Below are 14,368 nucleotides of genomic sequence, written 5' to 3' on the forward strand. Positions count from 1 at the left end.
GTCTGTCTGTCTATCATCTGTCTATCTATCTATCATCTGTCTGTCTGTCTATCATCTGTCTATCTATCTATCATCTGTCTGTCTGTCTGTCTGTCTATCTATCTATCATCTGTCTATCTATCATCTGTCTGTCTATCTGTCTATCATCTGTCTGTCTATCTATCATCTGTCTGTCTGTCTATCTGTCTATCTATCTATCTATCATCTGTCTGTCTGTCTGTCTATCTATCTATCATCTGCCTGTCTGTCTGTCTGTCTATCATCTGTCTATCTATCTATCATCTGTCTGTCTGTCTATCTGTCTATCATCTGTCTATCTATCTATCATCTGTCTGTCTGTCTGTCTGTCTATCATCTGTCTGTCTATCTATCAACTGTCTGTCTGTCTATCTGTCTATCATCTGTCTATCTATCTGTCTTTCTGTCTGTCTATCATCTGTCTGTCTGTCTGTCTGTCTATCTGTCTGTGTGTCATCTGTCTGTCTGTCATCTGTCTGTCTATCTGTCTGTCTGTCTATCTATCATCTGTCTGTCTGTCTATCTAGCTATCTGTCTGTCTGTCTGTCTGTGTGTTTGTCTGTCAGTCTGTTGTTCTTTTATCTGTGTGTCTGTCTATCGATCTGTCTGTCTATCTATCTATCTATCTATCTATCTATCTATCTATCTATCTATCTATCTATCTATCTGTCTGTTGTTCTTTTATTCTGTCTATCTATCTGTCTGTCTGTCTGTGTGTTTGTCTGTCTGTCTGTTGTTCTTTTATCTGTGTGTCTGTCTATCGATCTGTCTATCTGTCTATCTGTTGTTCTTTTATTCTGTCTATCTATCTGTCTGTCAGCTGTTCTTTTATTCTGTCTGTCTGTCTGTCTGTCTGTCTCCGTTTCCCACACTCGTTGCCTTTAAATCCGAAACCCCGCCCTTTATTCAAATGAGCTCCATATCCGTCGGCGGAAGCAGCTCGCGTCCTTCCGACAGCTTTTGCCTTTAAAGGCGCATAACAGCTGCTGATGTGCAGAACCAGAGCAGAGAGCGACACCCAAACACCTGCAGACAGGGAAATATAATCATTTATAAACAGAAAACACTCTGCGCGCTGTGACGTCACGGTGAGTGTGTTTACAGTGTTACATTATGTGCTGCGGTGCGTTTGTCTGATCGTGTTGTGATTGATGTGCGTCCTGTGCCGTCATCATTTATGATTTAATGAGAATGCAGCTTGTGATGTATTTTATTATTGCTCTGATATTCGCGGCTCATTGATGACTTTATCAGTGCGGCATGTACTTGTGTGTCGTTTAGGGATGCATTAATTCACATCATGAGCTGGGCAGTAATAAGGGAATAAATGATGCATTAGTGGTGCAGATGATTTTGACAGTGGCTCGTGCATGATAAAGAAGCAGTTTCTAATGTATTGTCTGAATGGCTCGTGTTCCTCACATCAGTGTGCAGTAGATGATGTCTAAATGTGCACCTGATGGAGGTCAGACAGGTGTAGTGATGACGGATTATTACACAACTGTCCCGTTCAGTTTCAGGGATGCTTATGCACCAAATCTCAAGTCTCAGCATGTTTGGGAGAGCTGTATCTTGTTGCTTTACCATGCTTTTTATATATGTACAGTTGTGTCCAAAAATATTGGCGCCCTTGGTAAATATGAGCAAAGAAGGCTGTGAAAAAATATGTGAACCCCTTGAAATGTATATGAGTAAAATATGTCAGAAATATATTCCCATTCATATTTTAAATGTTTTAGTACATCTGAGTGACTAGATACATGAAATTGTTCAGCCATGACTTCCTGTTTCACAGGGGTATACATATAAGTTACCACACAGGCCAAATGCCCTTAATCGTCAATCACAGTGTGTTAGATTAAAGAATATAGTTCTGATGTGCAGCTAAAGGTTGTTGAGCTTCACAAAAGAGGAAGTGGCTATAAGAAAAAAGCTAAAGCATTAAAAATACCCATTTCCACCATCAGGGCAATAATTAAGCAGTTCCAATCAACTGGAGATGTTAAGAATCAACCTGAAAGAGGACGTGTGTCTATATTGTCTCCACACACAGTGAGGAGGATGGTTCAAGTGGCCAAAGAATCTCCAACGATCACAGCTGGAGAACTGCAGAAATGATTTGGGTTAAAAATATAGAAAGTCTCCAAAACTATAATCAGACGTCGCCTACATCACCACAAGTTGTTTGGGAGGGTTTCAAGAAAAAGCCTCTGTTCTAATCCAACAACAAACTCAAGCATCTTCAGTTTGTCAGACACGACTGGAACTTCAAATGGGACCGGGTTCTGAGGTCAGATGACACAAAAACAGCTTTTTGACGCACACAGAGATGATGTTTTTATGCCACAATGCCCACGGTTAAATATGCTGCTGGATCTTTCATGTTGTGGGGGTGTTTTTATGCCACAGGTCCTGAACATCTTGTTCGGATACATGGCATCATGGACTCTATCATATACCAAAAGATACAAATCAAGGTTCTGCCATGGTCGTCCCAGTCCCCTGACTTGTACCCCATAGAAAGCCTGTGGGATGAACTGAAGAGGAGAGTCTGAATTTGAAGGATCTGGAGAGATTCTGTATGGAGGAATAATCTCAGATCCTTTGCCATGTGTTCTCCAACCTCATTATGCATTATAGGAGAAGACTCCGAGCTGTTATCTGGGCAAAGGGAGGTTGCAAAAAGTATTAAATTGTGCTACACATATATTTGACAGATGTTAGATTTTTGTGAATATTTTGATTGAAAGATCAAAAGGATAAACAATAAAACATATTTTTCACAGCCTTCTTTGCTCATATTTACCAAGGGTTCCAATATTTTTGGACAAAAATAAACCGTAATGACTGAACCATGAAAATGTATTGTACTTTTATAAATGAAATAAATATATAAATATTAATATATATGGACTAATATTCAAATTTTAATGTCAGCTTATTTTTAAATGGACATTGTTTCCTTAGTCCACAAGAGGGCGCCATAAATACATAAAACATTAAGCACCTTTTTATTATTGCAAATTATATTCCTATCCTGGCTGTTAAAAAAAGAGCATTTCATTTTTTAACTAATGTGCATAAAATAAAGAAATAAAAAGTTTGAGTCGGTCCATATTATCAAATGTTAATTCAAAAGTAAAATGAGGGGGGAAACGCTATAATAGACAGTTCACATAGTGTTACACTTGCACTGAATCCTACTCCAGACTCAAGCTTCATAATAACAGAAATACCACATTGTTCTTTTATTCAGTACATTTGTGTGTAGAGTAGCGATATTCACAGATAGCAGTTTGGGCAGTTCTGGCTTACTTAGTGCCCCGGGCGAGATTCGACGTTGTGTGATTAAACCACTGGAGTCTTATTGATTACGTTTATGCTGCTTTTATGTGCTTTTTGGAGCTTCAAAGTACTGGCCAAAATTCACCTGCATTTTATGGACCTACAGAGCTGAAATATTCTTCTAAAAATATTCATTTGTGTTCTGCAAAAGAAAGAAAGCCTTGTTTCTGGAATGGCATGAGGGTGAGTAAATGATGAGAGAATTTCCATTTTTGGGTGTGCTGCCCCTTTAAATAAAAATAACTAGGCAATGAATAAAGAAATTAAGTAACTAAATATATATATATATATATATGCTGTTTATCATGATTATCTTATGTTTGTTGAGAATGTATGAAAACATTATGAACATTAATTATCTTAACCATATAGAGCCTTTAAGGCTGAGTAGCCTGTCAGGAACAACTAGGGGCACCTTTCTCCCATTGCAATCCAGGTGTGGGGCGGCACAAATCATGGCACCTTTCCCCCATCGTGATCTTGCAAGCTCTTTTGGGGGGCTGCCGATCAGGTACCCTGTGGTCCCGCCCGAGAGAGTGTTGCCACCCTAGGCGGGTGCCTATATTGCCTATGCCAGGATCCGCAACTGATATCAGTGGTATCCGGCTGTACGTGGTGGTGAAGCGGCTCAGACTATGAGCACAGGTCAGGGGCTGTTCAATCAGACGAAACGCAACAGACTGGAACCGAACGCGAGAATCTCAAAACGCACGTTTCCAAGTTGAACATCTTTCCTGACAAAGCATTCAAACAACTCATAATCTGAGAAACGCTTATAAGAGATCAAGACGCAAAGGGCAAAGACCTCCACCGACCGTAAGGGGCTGTTCACACCGAACGCTTCTGCAACCATCCATTTGTTTATCTATGTAAATGTGCACTGGGCGAGATTCTTCTTCGTTTCGCTTTGTTTTTGTTTATTTGTTTTTTTATACCGTGTCTAGCTTCTTTAGCGTGAGAATGTTGGAAATGTACCTTGGTAACACCATGTTTTTGGACATGCACCTTGGTAACACCATGTTTTTGAAAAGCACCATAAACGTACCCTATAATGAAAAAAACATTCCTTTTAAGGGGCTCTTGCTTTTGAATATGTTTATTTGAATATGCAAATGTAAAGACTCAATATAAATGCCAGTGTGCAATTGAAACTGGACTCACTGGACTTTCATCTATTGATGACAAATCCTGTGAAGTTTACATGCCGGACTCGGTTGTCACTGGGTTCTTTCAGAATTCATTGAAAGTGCATGTAAATTGATCCTCAGTTGCATGCTATGCAAAACAGAAGTGTGTGTGGCTGTGTGTCTATGCATAATGGTTTATTGCACACTGTGTTTGCACGCTGCTGGTTAGTTGCCGGGATGCATGTTAACCCCTGTTGTTTGGTTGCTCTCTACAGGTTCTAAGCTGCTGTGCGTCCATTCAGCGGCTCTGAGTAAAGCTGCTCTCGCATGCAGTCGGATTGGATATTTATGAAGCTTTCAAGGCCTTTTGGTGAGTCACACTGTTGTTGGGTTTGACAAGGCTTGACTGTTAAAACTGATATCATGTTAACCCAGATGAGCATAGAGTGTGTGTTGTATTTTTGGATCTAAGAGTGAGTAACGGTTCTATGGTTTGCTGGACTGGGAACTATCAATTTTATAATGATTGCTACATTTATGATTGTACAGTGGCACAGTTATATTTCTTGGCTTTAGTTCAGAGATGGATAGACTGAGAGATCACTATGGATACAATCGAAAAAGTTTCATATAATGTGTTATTCTTTTCACAACACCAATGACTGTTGCATAAGATCTTTATTTAGTACGGATTTTTTGCCATCCAGGTCCAACGTCGTCTGACCCTCACATGCTCTAGCGCCCCTCAATAATGCCCGCTAATAATAGTGTTTGGTGAAAAGTGAGTGCCGTCAGGGTTTTGACACATTGTCCTCGGTCTCCTTTGCCTCTTTTTTTTATTTCAAAATGGCACGAAACGACATTAGCAATGCTTTTAACGACTGTAATCTGATGCATTTGCGAGTGAAACAAAATACTCAAAATAGTGTACGGCGGTTTGTCATGGGCAATGATATTAGTGGTATCTTAGAATAATGCTCACATTTATGAAGTACAGTTTTGCATTTTCTAAAGAAAAATGTTAGTGGTGCTTGCATGGGCAAAACTCACTGCTGTGATGCTAGGGTGTTGTGGTTGGTTCCAGGAGCGTTGCATTGTGGTTGCTAAGGAAATCTGGAAGGTTGCTACGGTGGTCCAGGTGTTTTTAGCACATTATTTTGTGGTTGCTAAGGCGATCTGGGTGGTTGCTAAGGTGGTCCAGGTGTTTTTTAGCACATTATTTTGTGGTTGCTAAGGCGATCTGGGTGGTTGCTAAGGTGGTCCAGGTGTTTTTTAGCACATTATTTTGTGGTGGCTAAGGCGATCTGGGTGGTTGCTAAGGTGGTCCAGGTGTTTTTTAGCACATTATTTTGTGGTGGCTAAGGCGATCTGGGTGGTTGCTAAGGTGGTCCAGGTGTTTTTTAGCACATTATTTTGTGGTTGCTAAGGCGATCTGGGTGGTTGCTAAGGTGGTCCAGGTGTTTTTTAGCACATTATTTTGTGGTGGCTAAGGCGATCTGGGTGGTTGCTAAGGTGGTCCAGGTGTTTTTTAGCACATTATTTTGTGGTTGCTAAGGCGATCTGGGTGGTTGCTAAGGTGGTCCTGGTGTTTTTTAGCACATTATTTTGTGGTTGCTAAGGCGATCTGGGTGGTTGCTAAGGTGGTCCAGGTGTTTTTTAGCACATTATTTTGTGGTGGCTAAGGCGATCTGGGTGGTTGCTAAGGTGGTCCAGGTGTTTTTTAGCACATTATTTTGTGGTGGCTAAGGCGATCTGGGTGGTTGCTAAGGTGGTCCAGGTGTTTTTTAGCACATTATTTTGTGGTGGCTAAGGCGATCTGGGTGGTTGCTAAGGTGGTCCAGGTGTTTTTAGCACATTATTTTGTGGTGGCTAAGGCGATCTGGGTGGTTGCTAAGGTGGTCCAGGTGTTTTTAGCACATTATTTTGTGGTTGCTAAGGCGATCTGGGTGGTTGCTAAGTTGGTCCAGGTGTTTTTTAGCACATTATTTTGTGGTTGCTAAGACGATCTGGGTGGTTGCTAAGGTGGTCCAAGTGTTTTTAGCACATTATTTTTATTCAGCGTAATGAAGCATCTCCTCCATAGACCTCATGTCTCCTCGCCAGTTTACTGCCCATAGAATGTTTTTGCTTTGTTTGTTCTCCCTTGTTAGAGGTTTTGTTTATATTCTTTATTTTTTTAATGAAGCCCATTTCACTTGCCTTCTGCGTTCGGGTCCTTCCCTCACACGTGACAGAATGACGCTCGCTCAATATGTCTGTGTATATGTATGCAAATACTCACAAATGATAATACTCCTAATGAAATGTGAATGAATAAATGTAAACAAATAACTCTTCGATGCGTTGGCATCCTCATGAATGCTGAATGTTGCAGGAAAGTGTTTGTCATGCGTCTCCATTACTGAGTTCCTCCAGCAAATAAAAGTTTGTTGTTGTTCTTCTTCTTTTTTATGTTTATTATATTTAGCCTATGGAGCAATTACAAGCTTTTCCACATATTTTCTGTTTGCTGTATTATAGAGCACCGCAGGACAATTGAATAAATGATGCAGCTGAAATTGTGTGTGTGTTGGTATGGATGTCAGAGTGTGTGTGTCTCTGAGTAACTTTTTAAATTGACGCACAGGGGTTAACCAAACATTACTGCCACAAACTGAATGGTTGTGAGAAAGCGCTTTGAGGTGCTCAGCTCTAGCCTTATGAAATTCTATGGTTGTAACGGCCCTTAGCGGTGTAGAGCTGCTAATGACTCATTCACGCTGTGATTGCGGTGGTAGAAAGCTTATTCTGATAGATATTTTGCATCACAGTCTAATTAAAATCTGCTAATCATCTTTAGAAGATCAGATTTACAAATATCCTAAATCATAAACGTCTCAAAGACATCTGCTGAATGTCTTATTGACATCCGAGAGGAAACGTCTTACTGCGGATGAGCAAACAACCTAAAAAATACGTCTTCCATATGTAAACACACACCATATAGACGTCTGGGTGATGTAGGTGGTAGGTGAGGGCAGCGTAAACACACGGAGGACGTCTTGAGTTGTGTTGATACGTTTGATGTGATATTTCAGCAAAGCACATCCCGTGGATTGAGGAATTTGCAATGAGGAAGTTCTGAAAGCATACTCGGTGATTCACTTGCTAATATGTTTTCTGACTCTTAAAAATGGATTTGTAATTATGTCGAAATAAAGTTTGGCCAAAATAAATGAATGATGTACAAGTGTTGTTCATTGTTTGTTTATTGTCCTGTCGCATTTGAAGGAATGTTATGTGAAGGTTGCATAAAGTAACATTTATATTTAACAATGCTATAAAAGTGAGCAGGCACAACAACACGGGCCACCATCTTGATTGTTTTGGGTTGAATGGATCACATGACTTGGTCACATGACAACCCTTATAAAAATCGAGAGTTCATGGCAAATTCGCCACTGATTATTTTCACATGCAAATGAGCTTTGCGGCTAATTTGCAGCTAATTGTCCAGTGTTGCCAAAGGTTTGCCAGAGGTTCACCAATACCAACAAAAAGATGCAAACTTCCATATTTGTGGCAAATGAAATGCTCATTTGCATGTGAAAAAACGAGTTTGTGGCAAGTTTCGATTTTTTCCCGTCAATGCAAAGACGGCATTTTCAAATTTATCCACTTGGAAGAGCGTTTTCAAAAAGCAGCATATTCGATTAACAAAAACGGTGTCTCAATGTGGACCAAAATGCCACGAAATTAATGTGTTTTTTGTGGGGGTTGTTCCCCTTTTTTCACCCAATTTGGAATGCCCAATTCCCAAAGTCCTCGTGGTGGCGTAGTGACTCAATCCGGGTGGTGGAGGACGAATCTCAGCTGCATCCACGTCTGAGACCGTCAAACCGTGCATCTGATCACGTGGCTTGTTGAGTGCGTTGAATATTGAATATTGAGTTTGCCATGAACTCTCGATTTTACATTTGGCAGACGCTTTTATCCAAAGCGACTTACAGTGCACTTATTACAGGGACAATCCCCCCGGAGCAACCTGGAGTTAAGTGCCTTGCTCAAGGACACAATGGTGGTGGCTGTGGGGGTCGAACCAGCAACCTTCTGATTACCAGTTATGTGCTTTAGCCCACTACACCACCACCACTACGCGTTGCCACGGAGACATCCACTGCGCCATCCACGGTCAACTCACCACGCGCCCCACCGAAAACGAACCACATTATAGCGACCACGAAGAGGTTACCACATGTAACTCTACCCTCCCTAGCAACCGGGCCAATTTAGTTGCTAAGGAGACCAGGCTGGAGTCACTCAGCACGGCCTGGATTCAAACTACCTTAGAGGACAAAAATGCCCCCTTCTAAAAACTGCCATAATAATATATTAATATTATTTTACAATTTCACTGACTTTTTAACCAACATCAGTCCTGATCATAACTACCAAATATAGTTTTATAGATTAGTTTAAATTGCGCTTGCTCCCTGTTCCAGTTCTTAATGGCAAAACTGGCGCGAACATGTAATCAGTGAAGGAAGACGAATGACTTAAAGCTGCTACAGCGAGCAGCCCCCTCTGGTGGTCTAAATAAACAGCACACGGTAAACCTTCGTCTTCAGTATGGGCTTTCTTGCCATGTATTTTCACTTTGCGGACTGTTTTGAAAGCGCAGTAAAAACGGGGGCATTTCTGGGGATAGCTCCAGTCGGGGACAGACCGTCAAAAAACAGGAAAACAGGGACGTCAAGGTCAAACTACAGCAATTTAGTGCGTCTGCATAAAATTCTGTAACGGTTGAATTTTGGAAGTCTTGGAATCTTGTTGTAGTTTATTGAAACATGGATGAGAGATGCAACACACAATTGCTTTCAGTCAAGTTTGTCATTAGCATGTTGCTAAGCTAATATCAAGATACTCTTATATGCATACAAATGACATTGCACCACACATATTTAGTAAGTAGTCTATTTTTATTTAGATACAATTTTTATAAATACTTTTCAGTATTTAATTAAATATACGCAGTCTCTCGCTTCCATTTGGTATCTTGGTGGATCGCAGTTGCATTCTGTGATTGTCTTCTTGAACGATACATGCAAAGTTGGCCAAAACGAGATGGTTTTAGGACAAAACCACCATCGTGGGTGTTTGTCTCACCATCTGTACTCTGATTAAAAAAAATAAACATCCACACAGTTGTTTTGAAATCGATCTTTTTTCACATTTGAAGCCCTGTGACCCATTTAAAGACAATTACATATTAAACTCTGCTCTGCTAATGACTCCGCTAATCTTACTACAGCGCTAAGCCTGTTAGACGTTCATCTTTCAGAGACAATGTCGCATCAAATCTCAGCATATAATGGACTGGCATTCAAAACTACTTCTAATGTCACTTCCTGTCCCTTTAATCTGCACTTTTAAGATGTTAGCACAGTGAAAAGCAACTTCATAATTTTTCAAAATGATGATATTCAATTTGACCTGGTTAAAGACGGACCCTGGTGTTAGAGTTAATCATGGTTATGTAATCTGCATTAAAAGCCATTACGCTCTGACTAAGAGTTTAGCAAGCAGTATCTCAGATCATACACAATGCACCTCTATTTTAACTTGTGAGGTTTTTTTCACCCTTGGTTCGTTCTCAACTGCGTAATGCACAGCTTGTGTCATCACTCCCTGCAGGCTAGCGTGCCCGCGTAACCCGGTGCAAGACAAACAGAGCTAAAAGATGATGAGATGAATTCATTTCAGGAGCTGGGACATGCAAACACAACATTTGAATTAACATAAATGATTCACATTGAATCGATTAATAATTTAAGGAGCTGAAAGAATAGGCTCTGTGTGTGAGATTGACTCTGGACATAGAGATAAATATTTAAAAAGCTAATGGCTTTCATAACGGTTGAAAAGATGTGGTAGATAAAGATGCTTTGTGTACTCTGAATATCCAGGAAGAGCTTGTTTATTTTTGCGCGCTAGATCGAGTTGACTAATAACCGCACAGCGTTAGCTCTAGTGAGCTGCCTAAGTAGGCAGCATTTTACGCATTATGGGCGCTGTCCCGACACACAAGTTATTCCTAAATCAAAGCCTTCTTCGATATCATCTTTTGGCCAAATTCAAAGGCAGCAGCGTCACATGCATCCTTTGCAGAAAAGTCAATCCCAAAATGCATTGCGACAAACTTGTGTTTTTACGCTTTGAGTGTCATGTTATTAGCTAAGCATCATGCTAACGTCTGTGGTATTGCTAAACTGTGTCAAGTCTCCTGTTCATTTCAAGTGAAGCATGAGTTTCTGCCTATATGGAACATTTTAAATCCCTAATTTAGAAGGTTAAAGTTCAGTAACGTGTGCATGTAGCTAGATAATGACAAAACTAATATGCATAAAAAATGCATTGCATCACAAATATTTCGTAAATAGTCTATTTTATTAAGATGTAAACTATTATTTTTTTTGTCCGTGTGTTGTAGTAAGCTGTGTCCAAGAATACAAGATGTTTTGGTGATAACGAAGCAGCTAAACGTGGAGGTAAATGTTGATTTTACGATTGAACGCACTTGCTGCATTGCTCGGTATGATGCTAAGCTAACGACAAGATACTCTAATATATGTTATAAAAATAGCACAGCAAACTCTGCATAAATATGCTAATTTAATTTAGGTTTTGTAGTGCACTATGTTTAGGAGCGGGTTTGGTTATTAGCAATAATTAATAATAATCAAAGATAATTATGAATTAATAAAATCAATCGAATATTAATAAGGATTTATATCGCCGGAGCACCACCCTGGAATCAGGGGCTAAAAGCCAGAGAGTATAAGGGTGCGTTCACACTTGGCGGGTTTGGTTTGATTAAAACTAACTCTGGTGCGATTGCTCTGTTAGTGCGGTTCATTTGAACAAGTGTGAATGCTGCCATCTGAACCTTGGTGTGCACCAAACAAGCGGACCGAAACTACCTGACAAGTGGGTCGCGGTCCACTTCCAAAAGAACTCTGGTACGGTTCGATTGATATATGAACGCAACATGGACCAAAGACGTCTAAACGGACCAAAAACTAAAAGTAATTTGCCTAATACTGACCTCAAGCATACCTGGCCTATTACAGTTCGGTACAGGTGTCAGAACCGCCCATCAGCCGTCCTTGCAGCATATCTTCGTTTGTGTGTGCAACGGAGCTATGTTTTGACTCCTTTAGACATTACATATTAACTCTTCGTTTATTCTCAGCTGGTAAAAATACCACCATATATACATATATAAATCCAACGAGCCCATTTCACCAGCATTGTTTTGGATGTTCGGTAAGTTCCGTCAACAAATATACATCATAAAATCTGTCCAATCGGGTCGTGATTTTTCCCTGACGCCTTTGGTTTTTTATCGTTAGGTTCGGTGTTAAAAAATGCCCGTGTGAATGCTAAACGAACCAGGACTAAATGTATCATTTTCATTTATGGTCCGGACCAAGAGAACCGAACTACTAGTGTGAACACGCCCTAACAGTCTCTATTAGATTGTTCTCTTAGGAAAATGTATGTCCGGAGAACATCAACATTCAAAAGGAAACAACGAAGGCTTGAATCCGAGCACTGGCATCCCCTGCCAGCCTTTGACACAGGTGTATGCAAAACAAACCAAAACACTTCTCTTTGAAATATAACAAAGTTTATTAATGCAGTAATATCAATTAATACTCAATACAATGCAGTCAATAAACATCCGACTTACAACTACAAACTAAACAGTGACATGATTAGATATGGTAACCAAAATAAGCCTATAACACATGAGAGGAAGTATGTGAGTGTGTGTGTGTGGGGGGCTGTGCTACGAACCTGGCGACCCGAGTTCAATACCCGCTCATGGCCAACACCAGTGATGATTATCTGAACCGGTCCCGGGCCTCCTCTAGGACAACTCAGCCTAAAATTAGTACCTGGTGCGGTGTGTAAAACATCGCCACTGGGGAGACAAAGGCGGTCGGGCGTGGTGCTGGCCACCCACCCCCTTGTGTACCGTTCCGGGCTTCATAGGTGCTCGCTAACAGCACTTGCCCCTACAGTCTGTTAAGGCTAAATGGGGGATCTTTGTCTTTGTGTGTGTGTGTGTGTGTGTGTGTGTGTGTGTGTGTGTGTGTGTGTGTGTCATCCCGCGGTCTTTGGTTCTTTAACGGATAAACCCAGTGTGCCGGTCTCATCCGCAATGGCGTGAATACACAACAGTCCAAAGTGGTTGGATTACAACACAGCAAAATCGAATTTGTGATAACTGTATGTTACATTAATACCTTGAGTATTATTAGCAACAATGAGCGGACTCGGTGGTCCATAAACTGTACAAGCAATAACCTTGATACATTGATCTCTGCCCAGACGTAAACCTTTTACTCCGCGTGAGGACGCAGGTAGAAGGTGTCTTCATCCGTCCTTTAACTCTGACTCAGTTCCTCAAGACTTGGGTGATGACGAGAGGCCGTTTCCTCGCTCTGTCGGCGAGCGGTACGGATGTTGATTCTCACTGGGCTGGCGGAGAAATAAGCGACTTTGACTTGGTTGAGGAGGGAAGAGAAATCTTCTTTCTTCACTTCTGCAGGCAAACAGATGAAGGTGCAGATTGCTCGCCGAGCGTTCGGCGTAACCCAGAGTAATCTCAACTCGTCCAGCGAGATCGAGATTATATGGCCACGGTTTCAAATCCTTGTGCAACGAGGCTACACCTGAGAGCAGTGATGAGCTACGGCTACACACGGCAAGCAAAGTCGCTGGAAGCAATGCCCAGAAGGACCTCAGAGGTATTTCTACTCCCGATGACATCATGGTTGAGGGGCGTTCTGTTGAGCGCCTCATCCAATAGGGGTTGAGAGTTCGATCCTTTGGAATTTCACACTTGGGTGTAAAGTGAGCAAGGCTTCATGGGATTTGTATTCTGTTTTGGACTCCCTTTGTTTGATTTTGGTGTCTTTTTTTATCAGTAAGATTTATGACTGTGTGTGTAGGCCTCAGTCAGGATGTGTTAGGCCTGCCTTTGTCTTGTATCTGAATACATGAGGCCCGACAATCTGTAAACGTTAAAATACTCACTGCTTCAAAAGTATAGACACAAGATGTAAACAACATGTGTGTTAACATGATTTTAATGTAATAAAAGGAGGGACGAGTTGATATACATTTTTGTCTCAAATGCTGTCGATTGTTCTTAACTTCTATTGAACATGGACCATCCAACTGAACCTGTTTGGAGGATCATTTATTTATTTGTTTGCAGTTATCTTACATGAGACACAATATGATTTTCATTCTTTTTATATGGTAAGAGTTGCTGTTGCTTGTCAAATAGATGCGTGAGGAGTTGCCACTTAATCAAAGTGCAAGCCTATCATCATCATCCTCGCTACAGGGTTGAGTACAGAAGCTGACCCGGTCTCCAAACCTGCTGACAACTAGGGGTTAAGTGTTTGTGTTTGTGTGTGTGTGTGTTTGCTTGAGTGATGTCAGTTGGTTATGCAGTAATTGGGGGGAGATGAGACAGAAGATTTGTCATTCGGTGTTCACATGTGGCTGCACCACTGCAAGGTGTGTGCGTTTCAAATTGTATTCAGGTGTTTGTGTGAGAGAGAGTGTGTGTCTGTTGTTTTGTGTGTGTGAGAGTGAGAGTGAGTGTGTGTGTGTGTGTGTGTGTGTGTGTGTGTGTGTGTGTGTGTGTGTGTGTGTGTGTGTGTGTCTGTTGTGTTGTGTGTGCGTGTGTGTGAGCGAGTGTGTGACTGTGTGTGGGTGTATTTATATGTGTGTGTGCGCATGTGTGCGTTGTGTGTGTGTGTGTGTGTGTGTGTGTGTGTGTGTGTGTGTGTGTGTGAGAGACTGTGTGTGAGTGTATT

The 14,368-nt window shown here is 41.1% G+C and overlaps 1 protein-coding gene across 3 annotated transcripts in view; it reads left to right on the plus strand.

Moving 5' to 3' along the window:
• Positions 1-979: 979 nt before the first annotated feature.
• The window catches only part of LOC127619977 (solute carrier family 45 member 4), a 52,282-nt gene continuing 38,893 nt past the window's right edge, over positions 980-14,368 (plus strand). For 2 of the 3 annotated variants that reach the window (XM_052093020.1, XM_052093022.1), the window contains exons 1-2: positions 980-1,106; positions 4,766-4,860. The gene's annotated coding sequence lies outside the window, so the exon portion shown is untranslated. The remainder of the gene's footprint in view (positions 1,107-4,765; positions 4,861-14,368) is intronic. The other variant, XM_052093021.1, reaches the window with a different exon arrangement.

Source organism: Xyrauchen texanus, chromosome 26 (genome assembly GCF_025860055.1).
Source record: "Xyrauchen texanus isolate HMW12.3.18 chromosome 26, RBS_HiC_50CHRs, whole genome shotgun sequence".
NCBI lineage: Eukaryota > Metazoa > Chordata > Actinopteri > Cypriniformes > Catostomidae > Xyrauchen > Xyrauchen texanus.